The sequence below is a fragment of the Cetorhinus maximus genome, chromosome 23, assembly GCF_964194155.1.
Source record: "Cetorhinus maximus chromosome 23, sCetMax3.hap1.1, whole genome shotgun sequence".
NCBI classification, from domain to species: Eukaryota; Metazoa; Chordata; class Chondrichthyes; order Lamniformes; family Cetorhinidae; genus Cetorhinus; species Cetorhinus maximus.
This window is the reverse complement of record NC_135901.1, coordinates 60,432,736-60,455,455: the sequence shown is the minus strand read 5'-3', so window position 1 is coordinate 60,455,455 and position 22,720 is coordinate 60,432,736. Positions and strand designations below refer to the sequence as shown.

General features: G+C 43.7%; 2 protein-coding genes, 3 non-coding genes and 1 pseudogene across 8 annotated transcripts in view; 2 read left to right on the top strand and 4 right to left on the bottom strand.

The window, feature by feature from the left end:
• LOC144698328 (uncharacterized) overlaps positions 1-22,720 on the top strand; it is a 694,970-nt gene that overhangs the window by 174,146 nt on the left and 498,104 nt on the right. Inside the window, exons 2-3 of one of the 3 annotated variants that reach the window (XM_078570285.1) lie at positions 20,314-20,427; positions 21,758-21,863. The gene's annotated coding sequence lies outside the window, so the exon portion shown is untranslated. Of the gene's footprint in view, positions 1-19,898; positions 19,995-20,195; positions 20,428-21,757; positions 21,864-22,720 lie in introns of those variants that run through there. The other 2 variants (XM_078570286.1, XM_078570284.1) reach the window with 2 other exon arrangements.
• The window catches only part of LOC144698352 (uncharacterized), a 674,481-nt pseudogene that overhangs the window by 439,872 nt on the left and 211,889 nt on the right, over positions 1-22,720 (bottom strand). The window lies entirely within an intron of this gene.
• Positions 1-22,720, bottom strand: part of LOC144697667 (uncharacterized) — a 200,642-nt gene that overhangs the window by 70,133 nt on the left and 107,789 nt on the right. The gene's annotated exons all lie outside the window — the stretch shown is intronic.
• trnat-cgu (transfer RNA threonine (anticodon CGU)) lies at positions 13,383-13,455 on the bottom strand. The gene has a single exon. It is a non-coding gene; the product is annotated as a tRNA-Thr (tRNA).
• trnae-cuc (transfer RNA glutamic acid (anticodon CUC)) lies at positions 15,136-15,207 on the top strand. The gene has a single exon. It is a non-coding gene; the product is annotated as a tRNA-Glu (tRNA).
• trnak-cuu (transfer RNA lysine (anticodon CUU)) lies at positions 16,381-16,453 on the bottom strand. The gene has a single exon. It is a non-coding gene; the product is annotated as a tRNA-Lys (tRNA).

Below are 22,720 nucleotides of genomic sequence, written 5' to 3'. Positions count from 1 at the left end.
CTGTCTTCCACCCGATACAGACCTTCTCTTCAGTTCTCTCCCCTTCCCCTCACCCTGACTGTTAACTTTCTGAAAATCTGTAACACCTCGAGCTTCTTTCCAGTTCTGATGAAAGTTCAACGACCTGAACTGATAACTGTTTCTCCCTCCACAGTCTCGGCCTGGCCTGCTGAGTATTTCCAGCATTTTCTGGTTGTCAATGAGAGTGATAGATGTATGGCCATTTCCCCTCTGTCCGGGATGTGGGACACGGTCCCGAGTGGATTGGTCATAGTGTTGGCTTTAAATGTGAAATTAGCCAATGAGATCTCACGCAGAAAATTTGCCCTTCAATTGTTTCGGGGTGGAATTGCCACAGTGATAAAATCAGGGAGAATTAATCCAGAGGCCCAGGCACAAGGCTTCAGGTTCTGCCACCATTTGTGATTTCATTTCTTTTTATTCTTTCATGGGATGCAGGCTTCGCTGGCTCGGCCAATATATATATAATGCCCATCCTTAATTTCCCCTTGTGAAGATGGTGGTGATCCACCTTCTTAAACTGCTGCAGTCCATGTGGTACAGGTGCACGTGCAGTGCTATGAAGGAGGGAGTTCCAGAAATTTGACCCAGTGACAGTGAAGTAACGGTGATATAGTTCCAAGTCAGCATGATGTTTAGAAGAGAGGGGAACTTGCAGGTGGTGGTGTTTCCCAATCATCCACTTTCCTTGTCATTCTAGGTGGTAGGGCTCACGGGGTTGGAATGTGCTGTTGAATGAGCGTTGGTGAGTTGGGACTTGAACTAATAAATCTCGAATTGAAAGCTAGTCTCAGTAATGGTGAATTGAAGCTTTCTTCGATTGTCACGAAAACCCATCTGGTTCACTAATATCTTTTAAGGAATGAAATGTACCATCCCTACCCAATCTGAACTACATGTGACTCCAGGCTCACAACAATGTGGATTTACTCATAACTGCCCTCTGAAATGGCCTAGCAAGTCACTCTGTTTAGAGTGCTTAGGGATGGACAACAAATGCTGCCCTTGACAGCGACGCCAACATCCCATGAAAGAATATTTAAAAGTGAGCAATTGGCATTTTGTTTCATTTCACGTCAAACAGGATGACAGTAACTGCTGTCTTATTAATTAAAGCCTCTACATTTTACCTATTTAACCAGGTAACGTTAAGTGAGAGAAAACTGATTCACAGTGACCAGCATACTGCAGCTGCTGGAAATCCAAACTTAAAACAGAAAATATTGGAAACACTCATCGGTATCTATGGAAATGGAAACAGAGTGAATGTTCCAGATTATTGATTTTTATCCAGTTATACAGTTCTGATGCAAAGTCACAGACCTGAAATATAAACTATGATTCTGTCTCCACATATATGACCGAATGTGATGAGAATTTCAGAATTCTCTGTTTCAATTTCAGATTTCCAGCATCTGCAGTACTTTGCTTTTCTTTAAATGTAGAGTGTTCAGAATGTGGAGCTTCTTACCAGAATGAGATCCATATGTGAGCTGGTAACCCATGGGTAAATTCCCACTGTGAAAAGACAGTTTACCAGCTGAAAGTGGGAAAGCATTCACTTGGTCATCCAATTTACTGAGACAGCAGCACAGTCAATGGAGAGAGACCAGTCAGATACTTTGCATGTGTGAAGTGAAGTGAACACAGTTACCTCACCTGTTAAATCTCCAGCTGTAAATGTTCAAAGGGTTTCATCCACAATTAGTCCACTCTGGCAAGACACAGATTAGATGTCTCGTATGTGGCGGAAAAAAATCACTTGTTCACATCCCAGTTGCTTAGATTTCAGTGAGTTCAGATCTTACTGTCGGGGTTTGCTCTGCTGTTAATTGCACCCAGGACAGAACTGTTGGAGGGTTCGTGCGCTTTGGTTGCTGCATCAATTGATTTAATCATTTTCTATCTTGGCCCTAATACGCCAATCGTAATCAGATCATATAGCATAATTTTCGATTGAATAATATTTTCTTTCAATGGCGGTGATCCAGGTAGCAAGAAGAGAGAATGTTGTGAATTTCTGTCCTGGACTGACAGGGATGGATTTTGGAAACTCCTTTTACAGGGGGTTAGAAGGGGAGGATTTATAACCAGCAAACTCAAACCAAGAGAAATGTTTGCCTCTTCTCAATTTCTATTCTTGGACAGACAAGGATGATTCTTTTCCTGGATAGGATTTGAAGGCGGGAAACTCAAACCAAACATCAGATCAGAACCTGACAGAGTCACTCGATTCATCAGAACCTGAAAGTATGTTTGTCTGTGGAAAAAGATTCAAACATCTATTTGACTGGAAATAGGGGAGAGCAAAGTCACAAAGGGGTTTGAAAAGAAGGATGAGAATTTTAAATTTGAGTTGCTGTTTAACCGGGAGCCTGTGTAGGTCAATGAGGACAGGGTGATGGTAGAGTGAATGGGACTCAGTGCAGAGGACACAGGCAGCAGAGGTTTCGATAAACTCCAGGTCATCAAAGGTTGAATATGGGAGGCCAGCCAGTCAGGTTTAGAGGCCACAGAGTGGGTGAGAGTTCAGAAACGTACTGAGAAAGGGCCAAGTTGAATGACGTTATTGAGATGTGTTCGGGACAGGAAGGGGGGGTGGGGGAGTGGGGTATTTTAAACCACACTGATTTCTCTCACCACCCACTCGTAAAAGGAAAGGTGTTTTTGATTTGCTTCCCTCTTTATAAGTATTCTTCAATCCTCGGTTTTCATGCAATCTAATTTCTATTAATAACCCCACAGCAAACTCGAGATAGGACAAACTCAAAGGGTTAGTTCATTTGCACACACCCAAAACATGGGTGGCGATTGCAATGTGGCTCCTTTGCATTCATACAGTTAAAGAGGAATGGAGAAAAGAAAGATTTACAGGGCAGGGACCGCAGAGAAAAATTATATTTTATGTGGGTCCCAGAGTCTGGAATCAATGTCCAGTGAGATGTTCCTTCAAGGAGGTCGGCAGGTTGCAAACTGATGCTGTATAATTCACTTTTCCGATGGAGTTGGCTTCACGCGATGAGATAGCTATGCAGAGATGAATCAGTCTTGTAGGCAAAGGCACAGATGTTCCAGCAGAAACAGTGTAGATGTGGCCCGGTATTAAATCTGGGCAGAACACCTTTTCTGTTTGCTGCTTGTAGATGTTAAAATGGCAGACTGAGGTTTATCAGTGCAGCAAGGCAATATTACTGGTTACACAAGCTGGAGGTCCATGTCCCATGACTCCCACCTTGTCTTTGACAAAGGATGTGTATCCCTTATCTGGGTCCCCGAGATGGTTAAATGTCTCAATCATTAAGAATTTAAAGGAAGGCGCCAGGGCCCTTTGTCTCAGCAGACGATTGGACTCCTGTTGGCCAGCCTGGGTAATGAAATGCAGATGGCTTTAGATAGCTGTCTTTGAATTTGGCCTGTGCAACCCACAGTGGGTCATGAATGTCTCTTCAGAGGTAGCGAGTTCCAAATTTCTCCAATAATGCCAGACAGAGTCTTTTGTTCAGTGGTCACAGACAGCTTCAGGCATTTTAAAAGGTCTTTGTCCAGTTTTAAAATTTTTAGAAATAGCCATGAGGATATCTATATCTATTTTCCAAAAAAAATACAGTGTGAGGTCTCAGTATCCTCACAGATGGAAACCAACTCTTGGAGACTGCAAAGATATGTGGTTGGAAGCTCATCTTGAGGTGAAATATTTCACCATGGTTGTGAACAGTCTGGTTCAGTCTCAGACAGTTGGCAGGCAGAGGGATGGAGTCTTCCCAATATTTAAATGCAGGAAACTTCTGTTCATCCAGTACTGGGTCTCGGGCAAGTCAGGACGGTGTGTGAGTTGGAGGGGAACATAGAGCTGATGGTGTTCACATACACTCACTAACCTGGTCCTTCTAGGTGGTGGAGGTTGAGGGTTTGGGAGACTCTTTCTAGTTATACATATATAAAATCCCTTTCCTTCATTCCCTCTACTCCCATCTCTCTCAGCCCCCCTCCTCACATAGAACCCAGAGTCTAGTGTAGGCCCAGACTGGGTGGCAGGTTCCCTTCCCTGAAGGACATTAGTGAACCAGTTGGGTTTTTATGACAATCCAGCAGTTTTCATGGTCACTTTTTCCTCGTGCCGGCCCCACAAATTCCCAGATTCATTCAGCTCAATTTCACAACCTGCCTTTGTGTTTTTGTGGGTTCTGTCTCACTCCCTTTTTTCTGTTTTAAATCAATTTCACCGGGGATTAGAAGACGAGCATTTGAAGTTGGGAAACTCAAACCAAACATCAGCTCAGGACCTGACAGAGTCACCCAATTTATCGTAACCTGAATATCATCGGATTGTGAACATGGAAGGAAAAAGTACCGTTCACAGTGGGGAGAAACCGTACACGTGTTCTGTGTGTGGACGAAGCTTCAGCGAATCATCTGGCCTGTCAGAACATAAGTGCAGTCACAACAGGGAGAAATCGTGGAAGTGTGCAAATTGTGGGAAGGGATTCTATTACCCTTCAGAGCTGGAAACTCATCGACGCAGTCACACTGGGAGAGGCCATTCACCTGCTCCCATTGTGGGAAAGGATTCACTCAGTTATCCAACCAGCTGATACACCAGCGAGTTCACACTGACGAGAAACCTTTTAAATGTCCAGACTGCAGGAAGTGCTATAACAGTTCCAGTGAACTGATGTACCATCAACGTGTTCACACAGACCAGAGGCGATTCAAGTGCTCTCAGTGTGGGAGTAGGTTCAGGTGGTCATCTGACCTCACTAAACACCAGCGAATTCACACTGGGGAGACCGTTCACCTGCTCTGAGTGTGGGAAGGGATTCACTCAGTCATCCAGCCTGGTGACACACCAGCGAGTTCACACTGACGAGAGACCTTTTAACTGTCCAGACTGTGGGAAGGGCTATAAAAGTTCCGGGAACCTGATGTCCCATCAACGTGTTCGCACTGATGAGAGACCGTTCAGGTGCTCTCACTGTGGGGCTGAAGTAATCATCTCAACTCACTGTCCACCGGCAACTTCACACTGGGGAGAGACTATTCACCTCATCTAAGTGTGGTTAAGGATTCACTCAGTCATCCTACGTGCTAACATAGCAGTGAGCTCACAAGTAACCACACTGATTGGATTTTACTCACACCCAGGACTGAATGATTTTCATTGGGGTCTGTTTCTGCTGATGTTAATAAACTCTAGCCCAGTTAGAAGGGGTTAATATTGAGGATTAAAGTGAAGTAAATTAACTTTGTGTTAAACGCAAGTTGTGTCCAGCCTTTTTAATATCTTTCACACAATTTACACACAAATCAAAATCAGGAGTAGGCCACTCAGCCCCTCAAACCTTCTCCACCATTCAATAAGATCATGTTGATCTGATTGTAACCTCAAATCCACATTCTCAGCCAGCTCAGATAACCTTTCACCTCCTTGATTATCAAGAATCAATCGACCTCTGTCTTTACAATATTCAGTGACTCTGCTTCCACTGCCTTTTGGGGAAGAGTCCCAAAGATTCACGACCATTTGAGAGAAAAAATTCTCCTCATCTCTGCCTTAAATGGGCGGCCCTGTCTTTTTAAACAGTGACCTCTTGTTCTAGATTCTCCCACAAGAGGAAACATCCTCTCCACATCCACCCTGTCAAGACCCCTCAGGACCTTATATGTTTCAATCAAGTCGCCTCTTACTCTTCTAAACTCCAGCAGATACAAGCCTGACCTTTCCAACATTTCCTCATAAAACCACACAATCATTCCAGATATTAGTCTCGCGAACCTTCTCTGAACAGCTTCCAGTGTATTTTCATCCTTCCTTAAATAAGGAGACCAATACTGTACACAGTACTCCCAATGTGATCTCACCAATGACATGTATAACTGAAGTATAACCTCCCTATTTATATTCGATTCCCCTTACAATAAACAATAACACTCTATTAGCTTTTCTAACCACTCGCTGCACCTGCACACTAACCTTTTGCAATTCCTGCACTAGGGCATCAAGATCATTTACATCTCAGAGCTCTGCAATCTCTCACCATTTAGATAAGAAGCTTCTTTTTTATTTTTCCTGCCAAAATGGACAATTTCACATTTTCACACATTCTCTGCGATTTCCCAGATATTTACCCACTCACTTTACCTATCTGTATCCCTTTGTAGCCTCTTTATATCCTCTTTGCAACTTATTTTTCTACCTATCTTTGTGTCATCAACAAATTTAGTAACCATACCTTGGTCCCTTCATAAAAGTCATTTATATAAATTGTAAAAACTTGAGGCCCCAGCACTGATCCCTGTGGCACACCACTTGTCACATCCTGCCAGCCAGAAAATGACACATTTATGCCTATTCTGTTTCCTGTTAGCTCACCAATCTTATATCAACGCCAATATGCTACCCCCTGCACCATGAGCTTTTATTTTCCTCAATAATCTTTGATGTGGCACCTTATGAAATGCCTCCTGGAAATCTAAGTACAGCACATCCACAAGTTCCCCATTATGCACAGCACCTGATTTGCCTTTAACAAAACCATGTTGACTCTGCCAGAATACCTTGAATTTTTCTTAGTGTCTTGTTAAAACATAATTCAGATTAGCGTCTAACATTTTCCCCATGACAGATTTTAAGCTAACTGGCCAGTAGTTTTCATTTATCTGTCTCCCTCCCTTCCTGAATGAAAGAATTACATTTGTTATTCTCCAATCTCATGGAGCCTTCCCTGAATCTACAGAATCTTGGAAAATTAATACGCACTCATCAACCATTTCACTAATCACTTCTTTAAAGACCATACAATCATGTCCATCGGGATGTGGGGACTTGTCAGCCTGCAGCTCCAGCAATTTTCTCAGAACCTTTTCCCTGGTGATTGTAATTATCTTGAGTTCCTCCCTCCCTTCCATTTACCAATTTACAGCTATTTCTGGGATGTTACTTGAATCCTCTAAACTGAAAGGCACCCGGCTGGGATGTTAAACGGTGACGTCATGCAGCAGCACTTTGGGTCTTTGTTTTGAAGAAATGGAATTCGGCTGTTCTCATTAGGAATGCTGGAGACAGACTGATCAACAATGTCATCATCAAATGGCACAGCGCAGTAAGAGGACCTTCACCCACCGTTTCATTGTCATAAGCTTTTTTACAAAGAGCTTTCTAATTCGTCCTAGTTTCCTTCTCTCTCTGCAGGTCCCTGATTTTCCCCGTCTCAAGCCATTGTACAATTCCTTTTTTGAAAACTTTGAGTTAAGAAAAGCAATATTGAAAGATAATCACGAGCTTCTGCAGTGTCCAGTCTGCTAAGTTCTGCAGTTTTAACAAAGTTTCCTTGACCCAATGACATGAGGAATTGGACTGAGGATTCTTATACTGTTTCTGAACCAAAAAAATGTACTTAATCTGTTGATTTTTGAATTAAATTTTTAAACAGTTTTTTCTGATCAAGCATCTCACCATTTTTCTCAGTCGATACACAGATTCTAACTCCTCTTGTTGTACAACCTGTTCCAGAGGCTGCTATAGAAAAGAGGGAAAGGTTTGCTACAGCTATACAAAGCCCTGGTTAGATCACTCCCGGAGGACTGTGTATAATTCTGGGAACGGCACCTTATAAAGGATCAATATTTGGCTTGGAAATTTCAGAGGAGCCGCATTGATTAGGTTGGTGGGTTTTGGAAATTGAAAGCTGTACATCCGCAGCTTGTGGCAATATTTCACCTCACTGTTCACTTCATGTTCATGTCTAACACACTCGATGCTGTTATTGGCTCAACAAGTCTTCTGTGTTTGAACCAAACATGCTATTATTCGGTACTCCCGCTCCTGCCGCCCAGGTTTGGCCCTCATCAGGGAATGTTGTTTTCTTGTTGCTGTGTGAACTGTCACAATGAACTGATCCTGGAGTCTCTTTGCCCTGGGACCGACAAAACCCATCACTTCTCCTTTTCTTTCATTCTCACACTTTCATTCCCAGTTTGAGCCGAATCTTCTTTCAGACTCTTCAACAAATCCATTTGGGCAGACAAGTGGCAGCTGAAATTTAATGTAGGGAAGTGTGAAGTGATTGATTTTGGTCCGAAGGATGAGGAGAGACAACATCAAGTAAAGTGCCAAAGCAAAGTTCTGCAGATGCTGGAAATCTGAAATAAAAACAGAAAAAGCTGAAAAAACTCAGGAAGTCTGGCAGTATCTATGGAGAGAGAAACAGAGTTAATGTTTTGAGTCCAATATGACTCTTCTTCAAAGAAGCATTATCTCTCTTCCTTTCTCCACAAATGCTGCCAGACCTGGAAAGATTTTCCAGCATTTCCTGTTTTCAAATGAAACGTACAATTCTAAAGGGGTTTCTCTGTTACACGGCGAGTGGTTAGGATCTGGAATACACTATCTGAGAGTGGGGGAGGCAGATTCAATCACGAATTTCAAAAGAGAAATGGACAGAAAATGCAGATCTCCGGGGAAAAGGCGGGGGAGTGGGACCAGATGAGTTAGTTTCCAGAAGAGTAAGAGATCTCTGTTTTCGGATAGAGGTGAGGATTCTTCTCTCTCTCTCCGAGGGCCGTTAGCTTGTGGAATTATTTTCCCCAGAAAGCAGTGGAGGTTGGGTCACTGAATTTATTCAAGGCAGAATTAAATTTTTGATAGACAAGGGGGTCAAGTGTTATGGGGGCGGACAGGAAAGTGGAGTTGAGATGACAACCAAATCAGCTGAGATATTATTGAATGGGGGAGCAGGCTCGAAGGGCTAAATAACCTACTCCTGCTCATAAATCCGATGTTGCTTTGAACTAGGCCGAATGGCCTCTATCTATGGCGTAACCTTGGCTCTGATTATATAACACTATGAGGGGCTCGAGGGGAAAATGGTCTATTCCTGCTCCTATTGCAGCCTATCTGTCTCTAATTTTAGTAAAGTAGCCACACCCACAGTACCAGACACACACACACACACAGACAAGCCGACTTTACAATACCCCACAATAATATGATGAAAAAAATATAATGGTTTCCTGACAGATGAAAATGTTGACTGTCACTCCGCAGACATATTTGCATTTCTTACAGTCTGCAATAGAAATGAATGGGTTTATTGAAGCAGATTAACATATTTATTCACCATCTCACAGAGTGACTGAGAATCACCTTAAAGCTGAGGGCACCAATATTAAAATATTGAATATTAAGTCCTGAAAAAAGCCCTGAAAATGGATTTCAATATTTGGAAGGAGGTGCAGCTAAGAAGTGGAAGATGTGAATGATTTTATTGATGATTGAGAGGAATGCATTGCAACTTTGGGGCTTTTGTCAGTCGATTGCCTTCTTGACTTTGAAATTCAGAACAAGCTGAGGCTCCAGGTGGAAAACAACATTTTTCTCTTTGTTATTTGCCGTATGACACTTGCCACTTGCATGCCCGGCTAGTTCAGGCGGTAGAGTCTGTGACCCTTGCTTTCAGGGCAGTGAGTTCAAACCCCACGCTGGGCTCCATTGATTTTTAAACTTTGCTGCTTCAGTGGGTGATCCCCAGCTCTCCATTCCTCCGGCAGTGTCACTGCTCAAACTGAGTCTTTCTCCATCTCGCTTTGTTAATATCACAGCCGCTGCTTTATGACTGAAACTGCCCTTCCCTTCAGCGTGGGAGACAAGTTTGTAGGTGCGGCCTAATTTACAAGTGGCAAGTTCCAGTCAAGCCCCTGCACCAACAAAGCAGCGCAGCCGCAATGGGACAGATTTTTCTTCCGGCTGTTCAAACTGGCACAAATTTCCCTCCTGATCAATCAGTTGGAACTGCTCTTTGAAAGCAGCACACCGGGCCGAATGGCCTCTTTCTGTGCTGTAACTTTCTATAATTGTTTCATTTCCATCCCCACTGCTGCTGCCTTCACAGTCATTCTATCATCTTCAACCCATTCCAGCAAAATCCACCTTCTTCCCTTGTGTTCAGCTCTTTTGACGTCATGGGGCTGAGTAAATTCAGTGGGAAGTTTCCTTGTCATTTAACACGGGATTTGGAACCAGATCTGGGAGATGTTTGTGTCGGTATCAATGGTAAAATCCGCCCCATTACCATCCATATTTTGCCTTGTACCAACCAACATGTTTATCGTTACCGCTTTGCCGCCTCTCACTGTCCATCTCTTTCTGCCTCCGTGTTTGTTCCCGACCTATTGTACACATGACACTTCCAGCTCTGATGCGAAACTACAATTCTCACCCCTTGCAGATTCTGGCAGAAATGTTTTCGATCAGGAAGTCATTGATGTTTGTTTTTACACGAGCAATAACTTTTCATTTCCCGAATTGCTGGTCGCGGTGGTGAGAGAGCAGAATCCAAACGATTGGACCACCAGGGAGCTGCTTCCGAGCATTTTAACCTGGATTACCCATGATACCCTTGCGTTTGATTTTCATTTCAGGCCTTTATCACCAGAGGTAAGTTTCTTCTACAAAATGGCAGCTTGAGACAAGCGTCTTTTTCAGCCAATGAAAACAACGGTTGCTGTGAGCTGCAACATGAAACCGACAGTGAGGCGAAATAGCCCCACAAGCTGCTCATGTGTAACATTCAATTCGGCTGGCGTGCTGCTTTCAAACAGCAGTTGCGATTGGTTGATCGGGAGCGCTCTCTGTGCCAGTGTCAACAGTGGGTAGTAAAATCTGTCCCATTAACTCCTATCTTTGTCTTGCACCAATATCTCTTTCATCCGTGCTGTACAACGTATCACAGCCCTTCTCTCCTGCTTTCACACTCTCACTCTACCTCTCTGTTTGTCCTCGGCCTGTTCCGCATGTGACATTTCCAGCTCTGATGTGAAACTTCTCCTCTCACTCCACTGATTCTGGTAGAGCCGTTCTGTGTTTTCTGTTTTCAATCAATAATTAAATCACGTTCGTTTGAACAATTTCACAAAACCATCATTCTCTGACCGGAAACGAAAGTCGGCCACAGAAGTAAAACCACGGAATTCCTAACCACCAGACCATCAGTGAAGCTGTCAACAACCCTAGCGGCTACTTTGGCCTATTTTTCCATTCCAGACCATTTTCACCAGAGACAAGTTTCTCCGACAAAGGGGCGCGTTGAGGTAAAACACAAACAGCTTCTTCAGCCAATGACAACAATGATGTCATTGTAAGTTGACTGGCCGGTAAGTGCTTTGTGTGAGGCACAGTGTGTTATTAACCAGCTTAGGGCGCGGGAGTTAAGGTAGATGTATAAATAAATTAACTAAAACTTTAAAAATAAAATAAAATAATTAAAATAAACACCTGAAACATATTGCTGTGTGGTTAATAAACGTTAATAAATGTACAAATATTTAATAAGCACAGTATATTGTACCATACATAGGGATTATCTAAGTTAATAAAGGAAGTAATTAAATTAAGTTAACTAAATAAATTAAGTAACATTGGCAGGACAGGTGTAATTGCAGCGATGGAATGTAGGCCCTTTTGGACACCAAGGTGATCCAGGACAAACACGTCTGCAGAAAGTGTAAACAGCTCGAGGAATTCTGGATCAGGATTATTGATTTGGAAGCCAAACTGCAGGCACTGCGCAACATAAGGGATGGGGGAAAATACATGGGCTCTTCATTCCAAATGTCAGTCATGCCTTTAAAGGTTGAGTCATCTATTGTGGTTAGTGGTGAGGGCCAGGAGGATCTGACCGTGAGTGAGGCAGGTAAAGGGACCGAGCAGACAGTAGTGGAGGAGCCTCAGACGTTGCAATTGTCAAACAGGTTTGAGGTGCTCACAACCTGTGTGGGCAAAAAGGAAATATGCAAGGTGGAGGAGCAAACTAGCCATGGCACCATGGTACAGGGAGCTGTTCAACTGTGGGGAGCAAACAGGAATGTAGTGGCAGTAAGGGACAGTATGGTGAGAGGTATTGACACTCTTCTCTGCAATGAAGAGCGAGAGTCCAGACGGCTGTGTTGCGTGCCTGGTGCCAGGGTTTGGGACATTTGCTCAGGGATGGAGAGGAACTTGCATTGGGAGGGGTTGGATCCAGCTATGATGGTACATGTAGGTACTAATGACATAGACAGGACAAGGAAAGAAATTCTGCGTAGTAAGTATGAAGAGATAGGCACCAAATTAAGAAGCAGAGCCTCAAAGATAATACTCTCGAGAAAGAGAGTAGGAAATGGAGACGAGTCCATCAGCTCTTTTTAAAAAATGCGGACATTGACATCATGGGTGGAAGGTCCTCTTACTGCGCTGTGCCATTTGATGATGACATTGTTGATCAGTCTGTCTCCAGCATTCCTAATGAGAACAGCCGAATTCCATTTCTTCAAAACAAAGACCCAAAGTGCTGCTGCATGACGTCACCGCTTAACATTCCAGACAGCTCCATTGGGATCTTTACAGCGCAGGGTTTGTGCAGGGCAGTGGGGATCACGGTCACCTCATACACGAATGGTTCTCGGTTTGAAACCAGGAAGTAGCATTATCAAAATACAGAGTGGGGAAAAGTTGCATCGTTGCTGTTTTTTTGTGAAATAGTCAATGATTGTATTATCTCACAGCCATGTGACATTTATACTTCCCAGGTTTCGAATGATATTCTGAAAAATGCACTGTCCTTAAGGAACGGAGAAGGATGGGGGCCGAATTGCACTAAGATAGTGCGCACATGTGTGAGGTGTTGAATGAGCTGCTGATGTGCTGTGTTATCTGATGATTCTAACATTAGATCAATTTCTCTGCCGCATGGCTAAGGTTTTCAGCCGAATTATACTTCCACAAAGCAAGGTTCAGAAGTGCACTAAGACTGCACGGTTTGACGTTCTCGGTCGTTTGCAAGGAGCTGCGCTTGTTTTTGATGTGTGGTGGTTATCACATTTGTTTTAGACACCGAGGATTCCCTGATTCGAAATTCACTGCAGAACAGCAGAACTGGCAACATTTGTGGAAATTTTTCTTGCTGTCATTGACAACCTGGATCTGTGTGACAATGAATTTTGATGAGATGGGGGGAGGTGTAAGGTGGGTGGGGGGGGGAGGGAAAACATTGAAAGCTTCGTCTTTGAGTGCTTTTGAACCACCAAGCTTTCAGTTAACAGCCGAATGCACTGACCAATGGTACTACACAGACTGATGCAACTTCTGCATTCCTTGTACAAAAAGTCTCTTTGAACACCAGTACATAACTTTCTCAGCTTTTGAAAAATGCGCTGCCTTGTTGGTTTTTAAAAAAAATATTTTTAAGACGTAGTAACTTCAGACTTGCTACATTTCCTGCCGTCTTGCTAACCAATCACCTAACCCATCTAACTTTGCAGCCTCTCATTGTCCAGCCCATCGCCCACTTTTCCACGGAATTTGGTTTCATTGGCTAAACCTTAGCCACAGGCTCCAGCGAGAGTTGAACTCGCGACCCCTGGTTTACGAAACCAGTGCTCTAACCACTGAGCTATGGGGCCAATTGTCAACTACAATGCACGGAAAGTTGACCATAATCAGTGGACGAGGACTAGGGTAAAGTTCCAGACGAATAACATTTGACCGGCCTGGGAACATCTGAGAGGGAGAACAGAAAGTTAAAAGATGCGACATGAAAGAGACAGAATTTGATGTGTGTCAGTTACTTTCAGTGATGAATTTCTGCCGCTTGTCGCCTTGTCAGTTTCACAGGAGCCGCAGGGATGAGGTTGGCGGCACCTGGTTAAAATGAGGAATAATGGGAACTGTAGTCAGCAGGATTCAAACCAACAGGGGGAAAACCCAATGGATTTCAAATCCGTCACCTTAAACATTGAGGTATGAGTAACAGCTGCTCCAGAGCTCAAATGTGTTCTTATCAAATCAGAAATGGCGACAAAATAAGTCATTCGGCCCATCGTGTCTGTGCTGGCTCTCTGGAAGAGCAACTCAATCAATTCCACACGCCCGCCTTTCCCGCACAAGAATTTATATTGGGATCTTTACAGCGCAGGGTTTATAGAGGCGAGTGGGGGTCATATTCGCTTCACATATGATGGAGCTGCGGTTTGAAACCTGGCAAGAGCATTATCCAAGCTTGTTTATTTGAGTGAGGGAAAGTTCGATGATTAACGTTTGTTGTAAATATGAACACAAGGGTTGGAATCCTGCTGACTAAAGTTTTCACCATTTGTGATTTTAACCAAATTAATTATCAGTTAATTAGAAGGAAACCCATCCAAATACGTCCGTATTTTCTGATTCCCATTCATTTGTCAACATTCAGGGAATTTGCTTTCGGAAATGGAACAAACACTGAGCCAAGTTGGTGACATCCTTGCTTTCTGGGTGTGTGTCTCTCCTTAGGCCTCTGTCACTCTCGGTGTATATCTCTCTGTATCTGTTCCTCTGTGATTGTCAATGTGGTTCAGTTCCCTCAGGGGGTGAAAACGTTTTTAACGTCACAAACTTGATTCACATTAGTTCAGGTTAAAATGTCGGTGAGAAAAGTATCAGCGTGAAAGATAAAACAGGAGATTAGCCCTTTCTATATTTATCCTACAACAACAACTTGTATATATAAAGCGCCTTTAACCTAATCAAACGTCACAAGGCGTTCCCCAGGAGCGTTATATTACAAAGTGTGACACCGAGCCTCATATTCGGTCAGATGACTAAAAGCTCGGTCAAAGGGGGAGGCTTTAAGAATTGTCTTAAAGGAGGAAAGTATCGATTTCATGTTCCATCTCACAGCAATGGTTCTTCTCATTGGTGAAGAAGTCACTTGTGTTCAACCGCAACAGACCATTTGGTCGGAGAAAGTTGTCTCTGGTGAAGGAGATCGGGAATAAAAAAAAAAGTCAAAAGTTGCCTGCATAATCCAAATGTCAAGCCTTATTGGCAGTTTCCCTGATGTCCAGTGACTCGGGATTGGCGCTTCCATTGGACGAACAGTGAATAGGGTGGAGGGTTTTGGAAATTGAAAGTTTCACATGGGCAGCTTGTGGGATTATTTACCTCACTGTCGATTTCATGTTCCAGCTTACAGAAACCGTTGTTTTCGTTGGCTGAAGAAGTCATTTATCTTGAACAGGCAGTTTTGTGGTGAAGGAGATCGGAACTGTTGGGACAATGGGCAAAAGCAGCGTAGATAAGCCGAATCGAAACCAACTGGTGCAACTTCCCTGGTGGTCTAGTGGTTAGGATTCGGCGCTCTCACCGCCGCGGCCCGGGTTCGATTCCCGGTCAGGGAATGTCGATTTGTTGAAACGAGTGTTGATTACTCATTGATTAGAAATGTTTAAAAACTCCACCAGAGTCAGAGGAGTGAGAGTTGAAGTTTCGTCTCAGATCTGGAAAACATCACACTCGTGAGTGGCAGTGAAGGAAGAAGAGGGGAGAAGGGCTGTTTGCAAAGCACTGACTATAGAAATGTTGGTGTGAGGCAAAATATGGGTGGGAGAAGTACGAATTTTGCTGCCTACTCTTTGCACTGGCACAAATATCACTCCTGATGGATCAACCAATCACAACTGCTCTTTGAAAACAGCACGCCCGGCTGAATGGCCTCTTTCTGCGCTGTAACGCTGTAACTTTCTATAATTTTATGTTTCCCAACAGCACGGGTCATTCTGCCATTTTATAACCGACTCGAGCAAGGTGGACTTTCTTACTTTGTATTCGGCACTTTTGAAACTTAAACACGGAGCAAATTCAGCGAGTTTTCCTGTCATTTCCAGCACGAGATTTGTCACGAGACTAATTGAGCGACACATTAATGGTGCCAATCCTTCCCTGCAGCTCACCGCGTCTAAAGAGCACTGTTACTATCAGCCTGTTATGTACCTTCTTGCTGTACATCTGCTGAACAATATAAGCTTATCACAGCTCAGCTTTCTTCACATTGAAACCCAGTGTGAAAATCAATTTCAAAGCTGAACAACTGGGAGGAGAGTGACTGTGGATAATTGGCACTGGGCACATTCCTGTAAACAGTATCTGGGAGAACCAGGAAGATGAGATCCAGGTGTCTCTTTACTCACGAGTTTTACCCATTTCCACGAACTGGCTGTGTCTGCATCGAGCAGCTAATTGACCTGGGAGCTGGACGGGCAGAGGGAGCTGGAGGCGAGGCAGGGACAGAAGCAGGAAGAGATGCGACAATAAAGTGCTTTGAATTTGACGTGTGTCAGTTACTTTCAGTGGTGAATTTCTGCCTTGTAAGTTTTTACAGGAGCCGCAGTGATTGGTTGGTGTTTTTTCAAGCAACAAGATTTAAAAGTAAAAAGATAAAATCAAATTTCTGCGAATGATGGAAATCTGAAACAAACACAGAAACTGCTGGAAAAACTCAGCAGCTGGAGGGAGAAACAGGGTAAATGTTTCCAGACCGTACGACTCTTAATCAGATTTTTAAAATATTACAGCACACAACGTGGGGCTCGAACCCACGACCCTGAGATTAAGAGTCTCATGCTCTACTGACTGAGCTAGCCGGGCATATGAAAGACTGGTTCGTATTCCAACATACATGGATAAACCTGTTGCGTTCCACCTGATACCTCAGCTTGGTCGGAATTTTAAAGTGTGGGACGTAATCGGCCTGCAAAAGCCCCAAGGTTGCAATGCATTCCTCTCAATCATCAATAACATCATTCACATCTTCCACTTCTAAGCTGCACCTCCTTCCAAATACTGTGATCCATTTTCCTCAGGATTTGTTTCTGGATTTAATATTTACCTGCTTTGTGACCTCATTTTGAAATCAGATTCGCTTCAATATCCAACACAAATTGAATTGCAAACCTGACGGACAAATAATGGAAAACAAGTCAATCGGTAACACAAATCCCATGATGCTCATTTTCAGATTCACAACAGTCAGCTTTTCAATAAAATGAAGGAATTCTACAGTGAAAAGTTTATAAAGTTGGTGTGACTTTTATTTGTGCCTCACTCACTCGGGAATTCTGTAAATGCTGCTCGGAGGTTTAGTGACCGGGATATAATCTACCTGCGTTTTCCTGTGCCTGTGCTCGGTGTATTGGGAGGTTTGGCCTGGGTTGGAGTATCTTGTGTCCCAGGGATGGGCAGTAACCCGCTGATTGAAGCTGCAGTCGCCGCTTTCTGCTGGCAGCGGGTGATTGGAGAGTGCGGGGCTGGAATATTGCTGCTTTTCTGCTTTTCCCTGTCTCACTCACTGTGGAGCTGAGGAAGAGAGAATAATTGATGGGTTCGTTTGATTCCAACAATTTCATGGATTTCTGATGGGTTAGATGAAGGTACAGAGTGGGTCCAAATCTTTTCTTATTGTATTTGACAGAAAACGTAATTTTAAAAAAGAAGCTGTTTTTGTGGGACCTCACTGGACAACAAAAGACCTGCCACCGTTTGGGGATATCCTGCAGCCCAAGTACTCAATGACAATCCAGAACTGTGTGACAATAATTGGTGATGTGGGGGAGAAACAGTAAAAATCTTCAACCACTGGGTGGTTTTGAATCACCAACCTTTCAGTTAACAGGCAAACACGCTGACCAATTGTGCCACAGACACTTACACAAACCTAACTGATAACGTATCCTAACCAGGATGTCAGTGAGTCTAATCTTCAGATTGCCACTACCCAGATAGCTATCGCGCTCTATCAGTTTTACTCTTCCAAAATAAAGAGTGAGACGTTCATTGTGGACACATGGAAACAGTCTGATCCCACCCACTTTAGACACATCCATGTCACTGGGAACCAGCTCTTCTACAACCGGTGCCATTTCCCTTCGAGCCTTTAATTGTCTTGTCTGTTACCACGTTTTCTGCTCGTCTGAAAGCCGATATTAGGTTTGAATTCCTGCTGTGCAGTAACGAGAATCCTTTCACTGTCTCAGATCAGCTAATTTCATTGATAACATCAGAGTCAATGTTCCAGCGTCTTAAAGAAGGGATAGGTGCCTTGACTGTCTCTGGTTCATCCTTCATTCTCATTGGATTCCATTCCTCAAAGGGGATTTTCATTTCCTTCTTGAGCTCCCTGACCACATCTGGCAGCATCTTTGGATTGAGAGGCTTAATTAACATTTCAGATGCAGTGCGGTTCTAATGAAAGGCTACAGGCCTGAATTGAAAACGATGTCTCTCTCTCCACAGACGCTAAAAGGTCTGCTGAGAATTCCAGCATTTTCTGTTTTTATTTCAGGTAACCAGCATGTGCAGTGCTTTGATTTTCTTTTCCTGATTAGTGAAACATATAAGACCCTGAGCAGTACTTGACAGGGCGGATTTGGAGAGGATGTTACCTCTTGTGGGAGAATCTAGAACTCGGGATCGCTGTTTAAAAATAAAGGGTCACCCATTTAAAACGTAGATGAGGCGATTTTTTTTCTCTCAATGGGTCGTGAAACTTATGAACTCTTCCTGAAATGGCTCTGGAAGCAGAGTCTTTAAATATTTTTAAGGCAGCGGTGGATATATTCTTGGCAAGCAAGGGGGTGACAGGTTGTCGGAGATAGGTAGGGTACAGATTTCAGGTGACTATCAGATCAGCCATGATCTTATTAAATGGCGGAGCAGGCTTGAGGGGCCGAATGGCCTACTCATGCTCCGTTTTCTTATGTAGTGCTAAGAATGTGGAACCCATTACCAGTAGATTTGGAGATCATGTCTGAGCTGAAAATGTGTAAGTAAATTCACACTGTAAACAGGTTATTTACCAGCTGGAATTGGAAAGGAATTCACTCTCATCCTATTTACTGACACAGCAACACAGTCTTGCTGGTGGGAGACCATTCAGATACTTCTCGTGTGCAAAGGGCTTTATTCAGTTAGCTTACACGTTAACACTCCAACTTTAAAAGTTCAAAGGATTTGATCCACAATCAGAGAATTTATACTGGCAAGACACGGTTTAAAAGTTCCACGTATAGGGGGAAAAGTCAGGAGCTCACCCCATCTGCTGAGATAAAAACAAAAAACTGCGGATGCTGGAAATCCAAAACAAAAACAGAATGACCTGGTAAAACTCAGCAGGTCTGGCAGCATCGGCAGAGAAGAACAATGTTGACGTTTTGAGTCCTCATGACCCTTCAACAGAACTGAGTAAAATTAGGAGAGGGGTGAAATATAAGCTGGTTTAAGGTGGGGGGTGGGGGGAGAGAAGTGGGGGTGGGTGGGGGGGTGGTTATAGGGACAAGCAAGCAGTGATAGGAGCAGATAATCAAAAGATGTCAGAGGCAAAAGAACAAAGAGGTGTTGAAGGTGGTGATATTATCTAAAAGAATGTGCTAATTTAGAATGGATGGCAGGACACACAAGGTACAGCTCTATTGGGGGTGGGGTGAAATAAGACTAACAGGGCATAAAAGGTATAGATTTAAAAATAATGGAAATAGGTGGGAAAATAAAAATCTATGCAAATTATTGGAGAAAACAAAAGGGAGGGGGAAGAAACGGAAAGGGGGTGGGGATGGAGGAGGGAATTCAAGACCTAAAGTTGTTGAATTCAATATTCAGTCCGAAAGGCTGTAAAGTGCCTCGTCAGAAAATGAGGTGCTGTTCCTCCAGTTTGCATTGAGCTTCACTGGGACTGCAAAGAGTTCAGATGTAACTGGAGGATCATTATATCCAGGAGAGAATTGTGGTGGAGCCCTGAGCAATTTGGCCGCTGCATCAATTGATTCAACAATTTTATATCTTGCCCCTATGTCACCCATCGTATTCTGATTACAGGACATAGGTTTCTGTTCTACAACATGGTTTTTCAATGGCGGAGCGGAGACCCAGGTTTCACTGCGAGACAGAATGTGCCCTCTCCACACTTCAGCAGCTTCCTGCGCGTGCGCATTGCGGTGTGTGCTGGGGCATGCGCATTTCGGTCTGTTTCATGAGCATGCGCAGTACTGGTCCGTACTCGTCCACAGCGGGTGAGACAATGTTGAGTGGAGCACACTAACAGAGTTAGTGGGTGTGTGAGGAGGAATGGAGCCAGCGGAGTGGGCAGGGAGGCTTCATAAAGACACAGTGCAGGCCGAAGACGCCAAATAGCAAGGTACTGGTCTTGTGCTTGCAGAGAACGGGCCGAAAAAATCTGGATTTCTCCCTTCGCCAGGCCCGGGGTAACGGCTGCCATCTTTATAGGGGGCAATGTGCAGCAGGGCGCATGCGCGGTCTCCTGGTCCAGGTAGCAGGAGGAGAGAATGTCGTGATTTTTCTATCCTGGACTGACAGGGATGGATTTTGGAAACTCCTTTTCCAGGGGGTTAGAAGGGGAGGATTTACACACAGCAAACTCAAACCAAGAGAAACGTTTGGCCTTTCTGAATTTCTGTTCGGGACTGACTGATGGATTTTGTGAACTCTATTTACAGGATGTTAGAAGAGGAGGGCAAACTTGAGGGAGATGAGAAACCAAAACCAAACATCATGTCAAAATCTGAAAGTCACTTGTTTCACCAGGGCCTGAATATCACCAGCCTTTGAATGTAAGCATTGAGTTCTAGGTCATTACCAGTCACTGGGTTAAAAAAATCTCTTCCTGGCATCCCCCTTGTGGATCTTGCACAAAATCTTAAAACTCTGTCCCTTAATCCTTTCAGAATCAACTAATGGGAACAGTTTTTATTTAACTACCTTTCATAATCCTGTACAGCTCTATCAAATCTCCCCTCAATCTCCTTTACTCCAAGGAGAACAACCCCAGTTTCTCGAACCTCATCTTACAGATAAAACCCCTCACCTCTCGAACCATTCTGGTTAATTTCCTCTATACCCTCACATCCTTCATTGTGTAGTGATCACTGGTTTGCACAGACCCAGATGTTCTGTATTCGTGCCTGTGACATCATCACACATCGACAATTACACAGTGACATCATCACACATTGACAATTACATGGTGACATCACCCCACTCCCCGGGTATTTCCTCAACTGGGAGATTTTTCTCTGACTTCAGTGCTTCTGATATCTTTTCAGCTGCAGAATCCAGCAGGAGAGTTTAAAGTTGAAAACTGAAACTGTTTCAGAGTTGACTGTTTTTCACCATCCACCTACAATTTAGAGCTTTTAGTTCTATGCTCTGCATCTGTGAGACGCTCCATGGCTCTGGGGCTGGTGTTGCTCCTTTATTGTGGATCTGAATCCATGTTCATCCATTGCTCTGTTTCACCTCTGCCCTCCCTGATCACTTCTCTACCATTTTTTAACTTCCCCTGTCTCTAACAATGGATGTATTTGAGTTATGTTTAGTATTTTACTGTTACTACTGTCGATTGTGTCTAAATGAAGTTTCCACCACTGTCCACCCCCCGACCATGTGCTGCTGGCTTCCCAGCTTTATCTTCCCACAGTATCTTTCATAGTCAGGAATTGCTTTTCCTGACCTATAGTCCATTTCTATTCCACTTCTAAGCTTATATTGACCATCAAATTCTGCACCATTTTTACTCTCAGGGAGGAGGCGATGCTGTAATGGTATTGTCACTGGACGAGTAATCCAGAGACCCAGGGCAATATCCTGGGGACACGGATTCAAATCCCGTCATGGCAGATGGTGGAATTCCAATTCCATAACAAAAATCTAGAATTAAAAGTCTAATGATGACCGATGATGATTGTCCTAAAAACCCACCTGGTTCACTAGTGCCCTTTAGGGAAGGAAATCTGCCGTCCTTAGTCTTGCCTACATGTGACTCCAGACCAAGCAGTGGTTGACTCTTAACTGCCCTCTGAATGCTGGCCTGAGTGATGCCCACATGAATTTAGAAAAATCATTCTGCACACCTTGAAATGTTAACTCTGCCTCTCTCCACAGATACCAGCATCTATTGTGATCCCCAGTTACCTGTGGAGAAGATGATGTTTGACCTTCTTGAACCGCTGCAGTCCATGTGGTGAAGATGATCCCACAATGCTGTTAGGTAAGGAGTTACAGGTTATTCACCCAGCGATGATGAAGGAACAGTGATAAATGTCCAAATCAACAGCAACAATTTGTATTTATATGGCACTTTTAATGTAAGACAATGTTCCAAGGCATTTCACAGAAATGTTAAAAGCAAGGTTTGACACTGAGACAAATAAGGAGATATTAGGCCAGGTGACCAAATGTTTGGTCAAAGAGGTAGGTTTTAAGCAGTGTCTTAAAGGAGAAAAATGAAGTAGAGAGGAAGAGAGGTTTGGGGAGAAAATTCCAGAGCTTGGGGCCATGGAAACTGACAGAACGCTCAGCAGGTCAGAACGAAAGGAGCACAAACATCTCAGAGGGTTGTGAGGCTGGATTACAGAGATAGGGAGGGGCCAACATGGAATTTCAAAAAGTGGATGAGAATTTTAAAATGAAGGTGCTTCTTAACCTAGATCCTTTGTAGGTCAGTGAGCACATGGGTGATAGGTGAACAAGACTTGGTGTGAGTAAGCACACAGGCAGCAGAGTTTTGGATGACCTCAAGGTTACAGGGAGGTTGAAAGTGGGAGGCCGGCTAGGAGTGCGTCAGACGGGTCAGGACGGTGTGTGACTTGGAGGGGAACTTGGAGGCGATGATGCTCACATACACCTGCTACCCTGGTCCTTCTGGGGGTGGAGGTTGAGGGATTGGAAGATTCTGTCAAAGTTCTGCTTATGTTATAGATATAAACAATCCATCTCCTTCACCTCCTGTGCTACCTACCTCTTTTTTTCTCTCTCTCTCTCACTCTCTCTTTCCATAGAGGCCAGTGTAGATCCAGACTGGGTGGCAGGTTCCACTTCCTGAAGTCCATGAGCGAACCAGTGAGG